The 11736-nt window shown below is 39.5% G+C and overlaps 1 long non-coding RNA gene across 1 annotated transcript; it reads left to right on the top strand.

The window, feature by feature from the left end:
* The first annotated feature begins 2830 nt into the window (after positions 1 to 2830).
* Positions 2831 to 11332, top strand: LOC134415155 (uncharacterized). Its single transcript, XR_010026947.1, has 3 exons — positions 2831 to 2929; positions 4206 to 4369; positions 11216 to 11332. It is a non-coding gene; the product is annotated as an uncharacterized LOC134415155 (long non-coding RNA).
* The last annotated feature ends 404 nt before the right edge of the window (positions 11333 to 11736 follow it).

Raw genomic sequence — 11736 nt, 5'->3', positions numbered from 1 at the left:
ACTCCATGGCTTAAACAGGACCACAGAGCCTTCATGAGAAGCAAAGACACTCAGCCAGCATCTTCCATCTCAAATATCTTTGGCTTCAATTCCAAACCTAAACATCAAAAATTTAATGCCCAATGACAGCATTTCCTACTGGTGGTCGTGGGGTGTGTGATCTGAGCAAATGAGACATTTGCACAGTCATCCAGAGCTCAGATTGTTTTACTGCCAATCAAAGGAGAGAAATGGGCATTTCACTCCTTTAGGTAAAATTAAACTCAACCTGGGGTAGACAACTAGAACAGGTCAGAGAAACACATCCTAGAAATGTCTTCTTCTGAAAAAACAAGAGAAACCCTGGATGTCAGGAATGGACCCTTACATTGGAGATGTCAAAACAGCTTGTGTTAGACCTGTGCAAATGCTGACTTCCTGAGCTGATGAATGGCCTCCTCCACTTCCTCCAATATTTCAGCAAGATTTTCCAAAATGTTCCTCAGCTTCTTGTTCGCTGCCAGATTGAAATATCTTTTTATAATTAATTCTTCATGAAGATCTAGTAGAACACTATGCCTAAAGGTGAGTTTCCACAGCACCCTTGTTGCCTGCCACCTGAGAGTTACTCTGTGTTTTCCACAGAGGCTCTTTAAAAAAGATGATGAAAACCTGATTCATGCTTTGCATTCATAGCACTGGGCAGAAATGATGGTAACTGGCCTCCCCTCTTCCTTCCATTAATCATCAACAGATTGTCCAGAATATGCAGCTGCTCAGGTGCTGATCTGGATTCCTCCCAAGCAGGATACCATGTTCAATAATATTTTCCTATACTGTGGCCCTTTGTTCTATCAATTTCTTGTATCTTCTTCATTTGTCTTTTGAAATGCAGATCAAATACTCTTTTTTCTGCTTTCTGATGTTTTAGTTTACTGAGCACTTGTAGGTGTATCTTCAGCTTGTTTCAAAAGGTTCTTGCAGGGAAGCCTCTGCTACAAAAGCGTGGATGTTTTTCTGCTTGGAAACCTAGCTGAACTTATTTATGAACCTAGCAACTTATTTATGGAAAAACACTTTCTTCTGACTCATCCACTTGAACTGAAGCCTGGTTTATTTGTACAACTTCTCCCTAGTCTGAAGTTGGAATCTTCTGACTCAGTAGAGCCTTAAATATAGTCTCCAATATAGGATACTTAATTAAGTAAACACCCCAGAAGGTGTAATCAATGTAACTGACCACTCAGGAAGGTTAAAGGCCTTCAAGATACATGTGGGAATGTGATTCAAGGCAGTCTGGATTCTGCTTCTTGTTTCCTGCTTTGCTGCCTAATCTTTCTCATCTGGTGTAAATTAGTCTAATTTTATTACAGCCAATGTGAATCCACTGGCTGGGATTCACACCTCTGAAAATATCCACAGAAACCACATTGGTTAAATTCTTAGATGGATCAGAGAAAACTTGTTGATACTCAAAGACAGGAGACAGCTATTCCTCTGGATTCAGTAAAAATTTGAAGCTAGTATACTCCAGGAAGTGTTATTCCTGCTGCTTTCCTTGTCCCATTTCCATGTATATTTTCATTTCCACATATATGTTCGCCTTTCCAGCAAGATATGAGACACCATTTATGCTTAAGATTAAACCGAGCAAAAACTGTATCCTGTGCTTCTGCCACATTATGCCTGGCATCTAATCCAGGAAACTGAGAGAGAGAAGAGTACTGTGTGGCTAAGTCAGTCACTAGTGTTTAAAAATACTCTCAGAAGAGTCCTTGTCTGGAGTCCCTAACGAGGAAAACATGGGCCTGTTGGAGTGATTTCAGAGGAGGGTCACCAAGATGATCAGAAGTCTGAAGCATCTCACCTAAAAGACAGGCTGAAAGAGTCAGGCTTGTTCAGCTTATAGGAGAGCAGGCTCTGGAGACAGCTTATAGCAGCTTCCAGTACCTAAAGGGGGCAACAAGAGAGCTGGATAGGGACTTTTCACATGGGCATGTGGAAAGGAATGTGTAAAAGGATAAGGGAATGACTTTAAACTGAAAGAGGGTTGGTTTCAATTAGACATTAGGAAAAAATTCTTCATTTTGAGGGTGGTGAGGCACTGGAACAGGTTGTTCAGAGAAGTTGTGGCTTTCCCATCCCTGGAGATGTGCAAGGCCAGACTGGGTGGGGTTTTGGGCAGCTCTACATGCATGTAGAAGTCAAGCAAATGCCTGAACTGATTCCAAAACAACTCAGAACAGGAGCCAGCTGTAGTTTTGCTAGAAGAGGCCCTACCACTGGTGAACATTTTCAAAAGGGGTAAGAAAATCTCTTGGAGCTTTAGAATGAGGGACCTCAGTTGAAGCATCAAGTAGGTAACTCCTCAAGGTTGATTCTTCTAAGACTACTATGTTGATGAGTCTTAGGTGTCTTCACCCAAAACTGTTTGAGAACACAGTGGTTGCAGTCTTCCCTGAGGAACTGGCAGCATGTCATTACACATTTTGGCAGCAGAGCAGGAATTTAGGGAGCAGCCTGGGGACAGAAATAGCACTTTTCTCTCCTGTGACCTGCACTTTGGTACACACAAGGGAGTGTGAATAATTGGAAAAGTGCAGGAGCCTAGAGGCAGCTGCTCTTATGCCCTGTAGTTTTATACAGGGTGGTTTTTGGGCAGTCTTCAAATGCCTAAAATCCAGAAGTTGTCCCGAACTGGTCTGAAACCCTTCAGCACCAATTGCACATCCCATTCTCCCCCTGGAAAATCTGAGACATGAAGAAGAAATGAACATGCATGTACTGGTGCTGGGGACGCTGTCAGCACACAGGGCTGTGAAGGCCCAAAACATCGCTCCAGTATGGGCATGCAGATTGTTCTCTTAGATGGGGCATGATTCAATGCCAAGTGAAATCAGCACTACATGCTTCCATTGGCTTCAGTGGTAGCAGATTATGTCCTTAATGGGTAAGTGGACTATAAAAGAATGAGACATACAGGCTTTGAGGGATGGTTTTATTCTGTTCTTTTCCAAAGACTTTTATTTTATCAGAAAAGGGAAGAATTCGTGGGCTGGGTATTTTAAATACAGCTTTTAACTTGTCATCAATATGTTTTAAAAGAGAGCTGTGAGTTGAAATTTTTATTCTCTCCTCTAACCTCTTTTTTCCTTTTTTTTCCTTCCTTATAAAGAAAGTTGTAAAGTATACTTGAGTAGAGGTAGTTTGAGGGGGATTTTTTTTCTATATATATTCTTGATGTATATGGTTCTGACCATTATTTTTGATTACCTGTTCTGGCATGACCGAGATTTCCTGTATTATTTCTAATACTTCTTTTTCCTCCCTGGGGAAATTTCATGTCTGCTTTTAACATTTGTCCTTTATTTTTACTTCGTGAAAACTGAGGCAGGGAATTAACTTTGTGTCAATGCCATATCTATTTTTTAGTTAATAATATCTTACATTTACAATATCCTCCTCTGTAATCTCCTTGGATGACCTTCCTGCCCTAACACATTTCTATCGCTTCTATTGTCTCCTCACGTGTTACTCTTTTCTTTCCACTTTCTCATCTCTCCCCTCCATAATCCTCATTTTATCTCTCACATTTGGTCCCTTTGTAACCCTGATTACTTTGTACAGAGCATTTTTCATTCACATTGGCACACCTTTTCCTTGACAGCATATTTACTGGGTAGGTAGCATGCACATACACAACATTCCCTGAGGCAAATGTGAATTTTTCTTTGAATGCCTTCCAATTTCGCTCACTTGCTCCTTCCTTTCATGATTCTCTTTCACTTTTACCCAACGGTGTCAGTTCTAACAAAGCTTGCTTCACTGAAATTGAACACCCATACTTTTTCTTCTGTATAGAAGAATACTCCTTTATTTACTTCCTTGGTAGAAATGTAATTATATTATTGCTCTATTTGCCCTGCTTCATGCCTTTGTGCGCTGTCTAGATCAACTAACCAAAAGGACATTATTGAAAGCTTATTTTTGCCTCTATTCTTCTACATTATATACATTAAAAACACCTTACATTTTTGCTTTTTGTTCTCTTAAGAGTCTTTCTCTTTTCTTTCCAACACGTATTTTTCCCTCCCTTTGTCTGCTCTCTCCATGTGCCTTTTGTCCATTCTCCATTTCCACTCACTTGTTCTCTTTTGAGAGTTTTGACACTGGCTTCAATATAACTTGTGTTTGAACTCATATGTCTTTCCCCCTCTGTTCCTTAGATTGCTGCTAACACTGAGAACCAAAGGTTGTAAGCCTGTGCTTCTGCCGCTTGCAGTAAACTTGCTGGGGTCACAAGAAGCTCAAAAAATTTCCTGTCTTCTCAGAAGAACCCTGGATCACTTCTGCATGCCCCTCTCCATCTCACTCCTCACAAGGAATCTAGGTGACCTCTGGTGCACAACTGCTGTTAAGGCTTGTTTTCTATTTGGTGTATCCATAGGCAGTCTAAAATGGGCTTGTGTGTTGTATTCCTAAATTTCAGGTTGGCCACCTGCAGATATTTTTGAAAAATTAAAAATAGACTGGTTAGAGCAAAAAATTATCTGGGATGTGTCACATGGCTCTCTGCACCCACACCCCACCAATCTTAAAACTGGCTGGGTATATTCCTTCTTTGGAGATTCCCGCAGGTTTCCTTTGGATTGTTTCCAAAGGACATGATTACAGGACATCATTTAGGTGATAAATAGCTGTGCCAGGATGGATGCCAGCATGTTCTACTTCAGTGCCTCTACACTAGAGAGGAGCAGAAAAAAGGACTAAGCCAAGTGCTCAGGGGCAACATAGTTGAGCCAGTGAGTATCAGGCATCAGTGCCCCATGTAGGTGCCTCAGGAGTGAACAGGCAGTTTATTCCATTGCTAGAGGAAAGCTGGTCATTCAGAGTTTTTTGGGCAGGAAATACAGGGGCAGATTTTGATCTGAAGCTGAATTGGAACACCTGGCATTAGTTGCAGGTTAAGAATGTTCACGAGGGAGCAGTCATGCAGACTGCCTGGTAACTTTATATTTGTGGTCAAAAAGGCAACATGGGAGCTCTCCTGACTGGACCAGCTGTCTTGACTTCATCTCTGGGCAAGAAGTTGTCTGCACCTTCTCTTGCTTTACTGTAGGCTATTTATCAGCCTTTCTTAGCACCCTGCCCCAAACGAGAAAAGTCCTTTGTATCCCTAGCTTCTGGGAAGCTAATGCTCTTGGCTGGCCTGCTTGTTCCAATGCCAGCTCTCAGCCTGTGCTCCACCCTGCCCAGACAAAGGCACTTACCTGCTGCACGGCTCTTCCTGGACTAGAAGAATCTTATTGCCTCAAGCTAGTAAAAATGTAGAGCACTACCATAAATTGGCTCTCAAACAGAGCAGTTTGGCTTTCTGAGCACTCAACAAATCAGCACCCTCTATGCATATAATTCTCTCCCTAGATATTTTCATTTACAAAATATTACATCTTGTCTTGCAAGCAAATCATAGATTTATTCTCACAGAGGTATCTAATCCTCAGTCTCCTGAAAGTTAATCCTGTAGTCTACCCTTTCCCCAAAAATACTCAACAAAGAACATAAAATAAAATATAAAGACAGCCAGGATTATGTACCTTTTAAAACTTCAAATTAGTCCCATCTGTGGCATGGCTGAACACAGAAATGTAATATAAAATATTACACTCATACTTATCACTTGAAAGATTTGGGGGCTTAACAGAATACTTTCTTTTTTATGTGAAGATTTAAACCCACCTTTATCTGAAATTAAAAAAAAAAAAAAAAAACCAAAGTATTTTCTTTTTCCAATTAGTAATGCAGATGAAATATTTGTAATGATAGGGCAAATGTATTGAAATTTTATTGCTATTTTCTAAAGCATTTAATATTTCTGAGATTTAAGTCAAAAAGAATGGAGTATAATAGCCTAGCAGGGTAAAAGTCTTCTTTTTCAGTTTTGATACCTTAATCAACAGTTTGGACTTGAGTCTGTTATGAAGTCCAGACTTACCAGATGTTGCTCTCCTACAGTCAACTGAGTTACATGATGAAACACCAGAATGATATCAGTTTCTCATTGAGATCCTGCTCTTCAAGTCAGGGTAAAACTCAAGGAAAAACAAGGAAGTCAAAGAATTTATTATAACTTTATAAAAGCATTGGTAAGGAAAGAATCAGTCTGAATAATCAGTCAAAGTCACACAGTTCAAACCTTACCATTTGTTTTAAAGCATTACATTTTTTCTGATGTGAAGGAAGTTAGATTTGTGCTTCCTTACAGGAAGAAGTCAAGACATTTTGCTATTAATTTCCATAGATCAAGAAATCATACAAAACTGAGGAGGGGGGAGGGGGTGCTGGGGGCTTGCCACAGACATTATCTAATTTTTCATGAGGTCTAAGTGTGGAAATGAGAGAATAAAATGTATGGGACTCTCACATTTCTTTGCTAATATTTAATGGAAAAAACAGATGGGAATTACTAGCTTTTTAGGTAGAAGGAATAATTTTTCTGAGTGCTGTGACGGTCTGCAGTAAGAGACATTTTGTAGGTTTTGTTCACTACGTGGTGTCAGGTGATTATTATTCTGGTACTAGAAGTGAAGGGATAGGGTCCTTTGTTTCTAGATTAGCAGATGTAAGGATCATTTATCTTTGGCTCTCTGAAAGAAAAGTCTCTTATAGCGAGTGCGTGTTGTTTGGCACCTATAACAGTCAGCCACTCAGATCAGCTAATGGGCAGAATTTTGTCACAGTGTTAGAGATGTGTTTTTAGAAAGTTTAACCCACTTTCAGGAATGTGACTGCAAAATATTCTCAGGAAAGGGAAGAACATGGTGCTGTCATGGCAAGGGTGGGGAGATTGTCCCTTGCATTTCTCTTTTTCTTTTTGAGAAGCAAAAGGAGTGCTTTAGATTTAATGCATTCTCAATTTTCAAAGCTTTCTTTTTGCCTGAAAGTATCCAAACCTATGCTTGCACATGCATGTGTGCAGCTCTGCACAAAATCCCAAAAGTTGGAACTGTCTTATGTTTCCAACATTGGCATCTTTTTGATGAGCTGATAGCAACTGAGATCTTTCCTGATTCGTCATTTTTAGTCTGGGAAAGCTACTAATTAGAGAGGAAAATAAATGAAAGAGGACATAGCTGTCATGAGGGTTGATTCCCTGCAGAGCACAGAACCCCGCCTTCTCTTTCCATCAAACACATAAAATTTACACCAAAGTTTAGTGACACCTGAAATTATAAAACAAATCAAAACAAGATTTGAAAAAAAAAAAACAAAGGCAACAACAGGTAAAAGAGATACAAAGAGAGAAAAAAAAACCAAACCCAACCCTTTTTTCTATACCTAAGAAGGAAACTAGACTAAGGTAATCAAAAAAGAGCAGAAAGAGAGACAAAGAGCTAGACCATGACATTATTATTTATGTTGGTCTAGCAGCTTATTCAACAAATGTTCTTTTCTTTTTGATGCAGAGCAATCTTCTTTTTATTGTCATTTTTACTGCTGTAGCACAAAAGAGGCCCCTTTATGGGCGAAGATTCACAAGTTCCTTATACTGTGAATAATAAAAAACGATTGTTACTTTCTGAGGAGTCCCTTGTGATATGGGTATTTTCCCCACTATGCTGCTGTGAGGCAAGGATAGAGAGCCAGTGCCTGCCCTGAGGGATGACTCACCATCACCAAGTCTGAAAAATTCCTTCCCCTCACAACTTTGTGGAGAGGCACCCTGCTACTCCTTGGGCCTCCTGATCACAGTGTGGGAACAGCAGGTGTGTTTAATATCACCAGTCCTGGAGGATTGAGATGCCACTGTGATCAACATGAATTCACTCCCGTATTATGTAACAGAGAGAGAGAAGGTAAAAGCAAATTAATTTTTTATGCTAAACTATCAGGTGTAAGTAACTAGTTATTGTATTTGATAAATCAAACAATGCAAAGCTATAATTAGCTTTGGTTTTGATTTTCTATCTGGATGCCTTCCAGCTTCCCCAGCTGAGCTCTGGAAATCCCCAAATGAAGATCCCACAGCCTCTCTGGACAACCTGTTCCAACGTTTGACAAATTTCATTGTGACTTGTATTATCTTAATTCCTAGCTGATATTTCCCTTGCTGCAGTTTTGGATTCCCGCCTCTTCTTTTTGTCCTGGCCATGTCTTAGAAGAATCTGGATATTTTATAACTCTTCCATGAGATAGTTGAAGACAGCAGTTAGGTATCCACTGAAGTTTCTCCTCTTCAGGCTGAAAAAGTCCAGATCCCTCAGCCTCTCCTTGAGTGTCTCATGCTCTACCCATGAGATTTGCCCGTCAGTGGGAAAATTAATGAAATTTATAATTTTAATGTGCTTTTTTTCTGGAATACCACAGATTAAAACTAGGGCATAGTATGCCCAACATCAATGCACAAATGCTAAAGAGATGAGGCCTGTTGGCTGTCACAGTGTTTAGAGCCAGGAGTCTGAGGAAGATGGTTATTTTTCCCTGTCTACTCTGCCTTCATAAGACTCCACCCAGAGTGCTGCATCCAGCTCTGGGGTCCTCAACGTAAGAAGGACATGGGCCTGTTTGAACAAGGACAAAAGGTCAGAAAAGGTCAAAAAGATGATCAGAGGGGTGGAGAGCCCTTTCCATGTAAACAGACTGAGAGAGCTGTGATTGTTTGGCATGGAGAAAAGTCTCCAATGAGACCTCATCGAAGCCTTCCAGTACTTAAAGGATGATTACGAAAAAGAGTGAGAGTGACGTTTTGTACAGAGAGATAATGATAGGACAAAATCTTTTAAACTGAAAGATTTAGATTAGAAGTTATTAAGAAATTATTTACCCAAAGAACTGAGTAATGAGTCACTGGAAAAGGTTGCCCAGAGAAGCTGTGCATGACCCATCCCTGGAAGCGTTCAAGGACAGGTTGGATGGCGTACTGTGCAACCTGGTCTAGTGGGTTGCATCTCTTCCCACAGCAGGGGGATTTGAAATTGATGATCTTTAAGGTCCTTGCCAACCCAAACAAATGTATAATTCTGTGATAATGAAGCCCATGGTGCTTGTTGGGCTTCTTGGCTGCAAGAGCACAAGGCTAACTGCTCCAATCACATTTCAGTTCAGTGTAAATTCTTCAACCTCATATTCTTGATTACTGTTTAATTAGGAACATACCTAACTTCTTAATTCCTTTCATCTAAACCATTAATTGCTTGACATAGCTTTCATAAAAATAATATCATCTCCAGCTGAATTGCATCTGCTTGTCCTAATGTTCTGCAGGTTATGAACCAATACATGCTACATACAAGTTTATGAGCTCGCCTCTACCTGGCAGACCAATTTGCATAATATTTTTCTTAATTTCTGAGTATATAGAAGTTTATATGCATAGTTTTTCATAAAATTTAATTTGCATAAACACTTAAGTGAAAACAAGAACTGTGTTTCATTAAGTAATTAATTGCTCATGGAGTGGAAATTCAACAAGAGGAAAGATAAACAGCTCTGAGATAATATTTTTCCTGTTTTAGATAACCCCTAAAGGGGCTTTTTGGGACTGGAAACTCAATGGCAACAATGTAAGAGATGCTATCTATCTGTAGCATACTGCATGAAGAGTGAAAGGGAATAAGTATTATGGGATGTGCAGAAGTCGAGTATCCATGTCCTAGGTCCGTGCCCTAGAGGAATAAGCACTGCCAAGTTTGGTATCATAAGTGACTCTTAAGGAAGATGGGCAGGAAGACAAAGAAGACATATGGTAACTGTTCCCAAGTATGATAGCACTTGAGGAACAGAATGAAGAAAGCAAAAAATTCACGCTTATAGACACAGAAACTGAGCAAAATAGAGGCAGAGTTCTAAATATGAAACAGGGAAAGGTGTGTTGTGACAGCTTTGTCAAACCAATGTAACTTTGGTTTGAGGTGCCAGAGAAGAGGCGGGTGGGAAAGGATTTTAGTAAGAGGTGTGCCCATGGCCAAAGTAAAAATTTCTTTGCTAGCAAGTTGAAGGTGGAAAGATCAAGGCAAGATAATATGATTGGATTAAATTTTATATCAAAATCTGATGGATAAAAGATTGGATTCGAGCATATGTTAGTAACCTGCAGAGGTTGTGAAGGATTAGCCAGGAGCAGCTGTCTGCATGTGGTGCCACAGCAGAGTTGTCCAGGCTCAGCCTCAGACCATTGCAGAGGTTTGCCAGTCTGGTCAAGAGCAGGGGAGGTTGCTCTGAACTGTACTCCACGAGAAATGTTGCTATAAATATTGCTATAAAGAGGACAATCAAACCCATGAGGTCTTTGAAGATGACATCATAAAATATTGAGAACATTAAAAAAAGACAATTTAAGCTGATCATTTTCTTTAAGAAACTAGAGCTAGAACAGAAGTGTACCATGTCTTTGCATTAAAAAAAGAAGGAAAGAAGAAAGTGCTTAACCCTCGAAAAGGAAATTTGATGGAGATTTCCTTTGAGAATTTTGATTCTGTGGCATCAAGAGTCAGGGAAAAAGTTGAGCAAAAAGTAAATCACTTAGCTCTTGGAAAGAATAGTGAGTTCTGATAAAGTTGTTGCAACAAATAAAGGAACTTGAAATAGCAGTAATTTTAAAAGTCATTAATGAAAAAGAAAAGGAGAAATCGAAGATTTAATAACCCTTTAAATGAATGGCATAAGGCCTCCCTGGAATGCAAAAGATCTTATAAGTGAGTGACCTGATTAAAGACAGACAAAAATAGGAATTTACCTGAACTCACAGAAAGTGAACAGAGTTGTATTACAAGATATACACTAAGAAACCAGAGGTTGTTAAATTAAAATAGGACAGAAAAATCACTTACTGCAAATAAAGCACAAAATCTAAAACAGACAGCAACTTTAGAGGGGAAAATATTTATTTTATGTTATAGGATATGCCAGAGATCCTGAAATATGCAAGGTCAGACAGTAGTAACTGGAATGGTACATATTAAAAGCAGTGTTTCTCGAACAAATCTCTTGAGAAATTACTTGTATGGGTTTTGTCCAGCTGCTGGAAAAGGCTTATGAGTTTGTTGTTTCAGAAACATTACTATGCAGATGTTAGTGTTTCAGACCCATTGTGTACTTCTCCTTCTGTCCTGATTTAGCCACAGCTCCCACTAAAATTGATCAGTGAATGGATTACTTGCAGAATAACCCATTTACTTTAGTCCCTGGCTGAACAGTTTTTTTCATGCTTGCTTTCTCCCTTGTATGTGGTTTACAGGATAACGGTATTCCCTGATGAGTTTTAAATTGGATTTCTCAGCTGAAGAAACGAAGTGCTCATTCACTAAAACGGTGATAGAACAGATTTTTGGTGTCTGTGGGAACTGAAGCTGAGAAAAATTACTGTGGTCAGAGAGTTCCTTGGATTTTCTGATGTTTTGATGTCCCATGCAGTAGGGCACTAAACGTGCCCTGCGGGTGTGATGGATTTGCAGTTGGAGTCCTTCCAAGTACCACTGCTCCCAAGTGCAACACAGAGACTGATGGCTAGGCTGGAAGAACCCGTTCTACCCTGTGCAATCAGGAAGCATTTGAGGGACAGAAAATTTAGGAGCAAGAAGGTTTTGGAGAGACAGTAGGTGGAAATGACTGTAATCATAATAATTCCAACTTAGAAATAAAAAGGGAGGGAAATGAAAATGCTGAATCATTTAATTTTGACATTTTTCAAGTATCTAATATTAAGTGATGTATTTTATCATGGAAACATGAGAATGCTACTTTTAATACACTTTTTGA

Source organism: Melospiza melodia, chromosome 2 (assembly GCF_035770615.1).
Source record: "Melospiza melodia melodia isolate bMelMel2 chromosome 2, bMelMel2.pri, whole genome shotgun sequence".
NCBI lineage: Eukaryota > Metazoa > Chordata > Aves > Passeriformes > Passerellidae > Melospiza > Melospiza melodia.
This window is presented reverse-complemented; position numbering and strand designations above follow the sequence as displayed.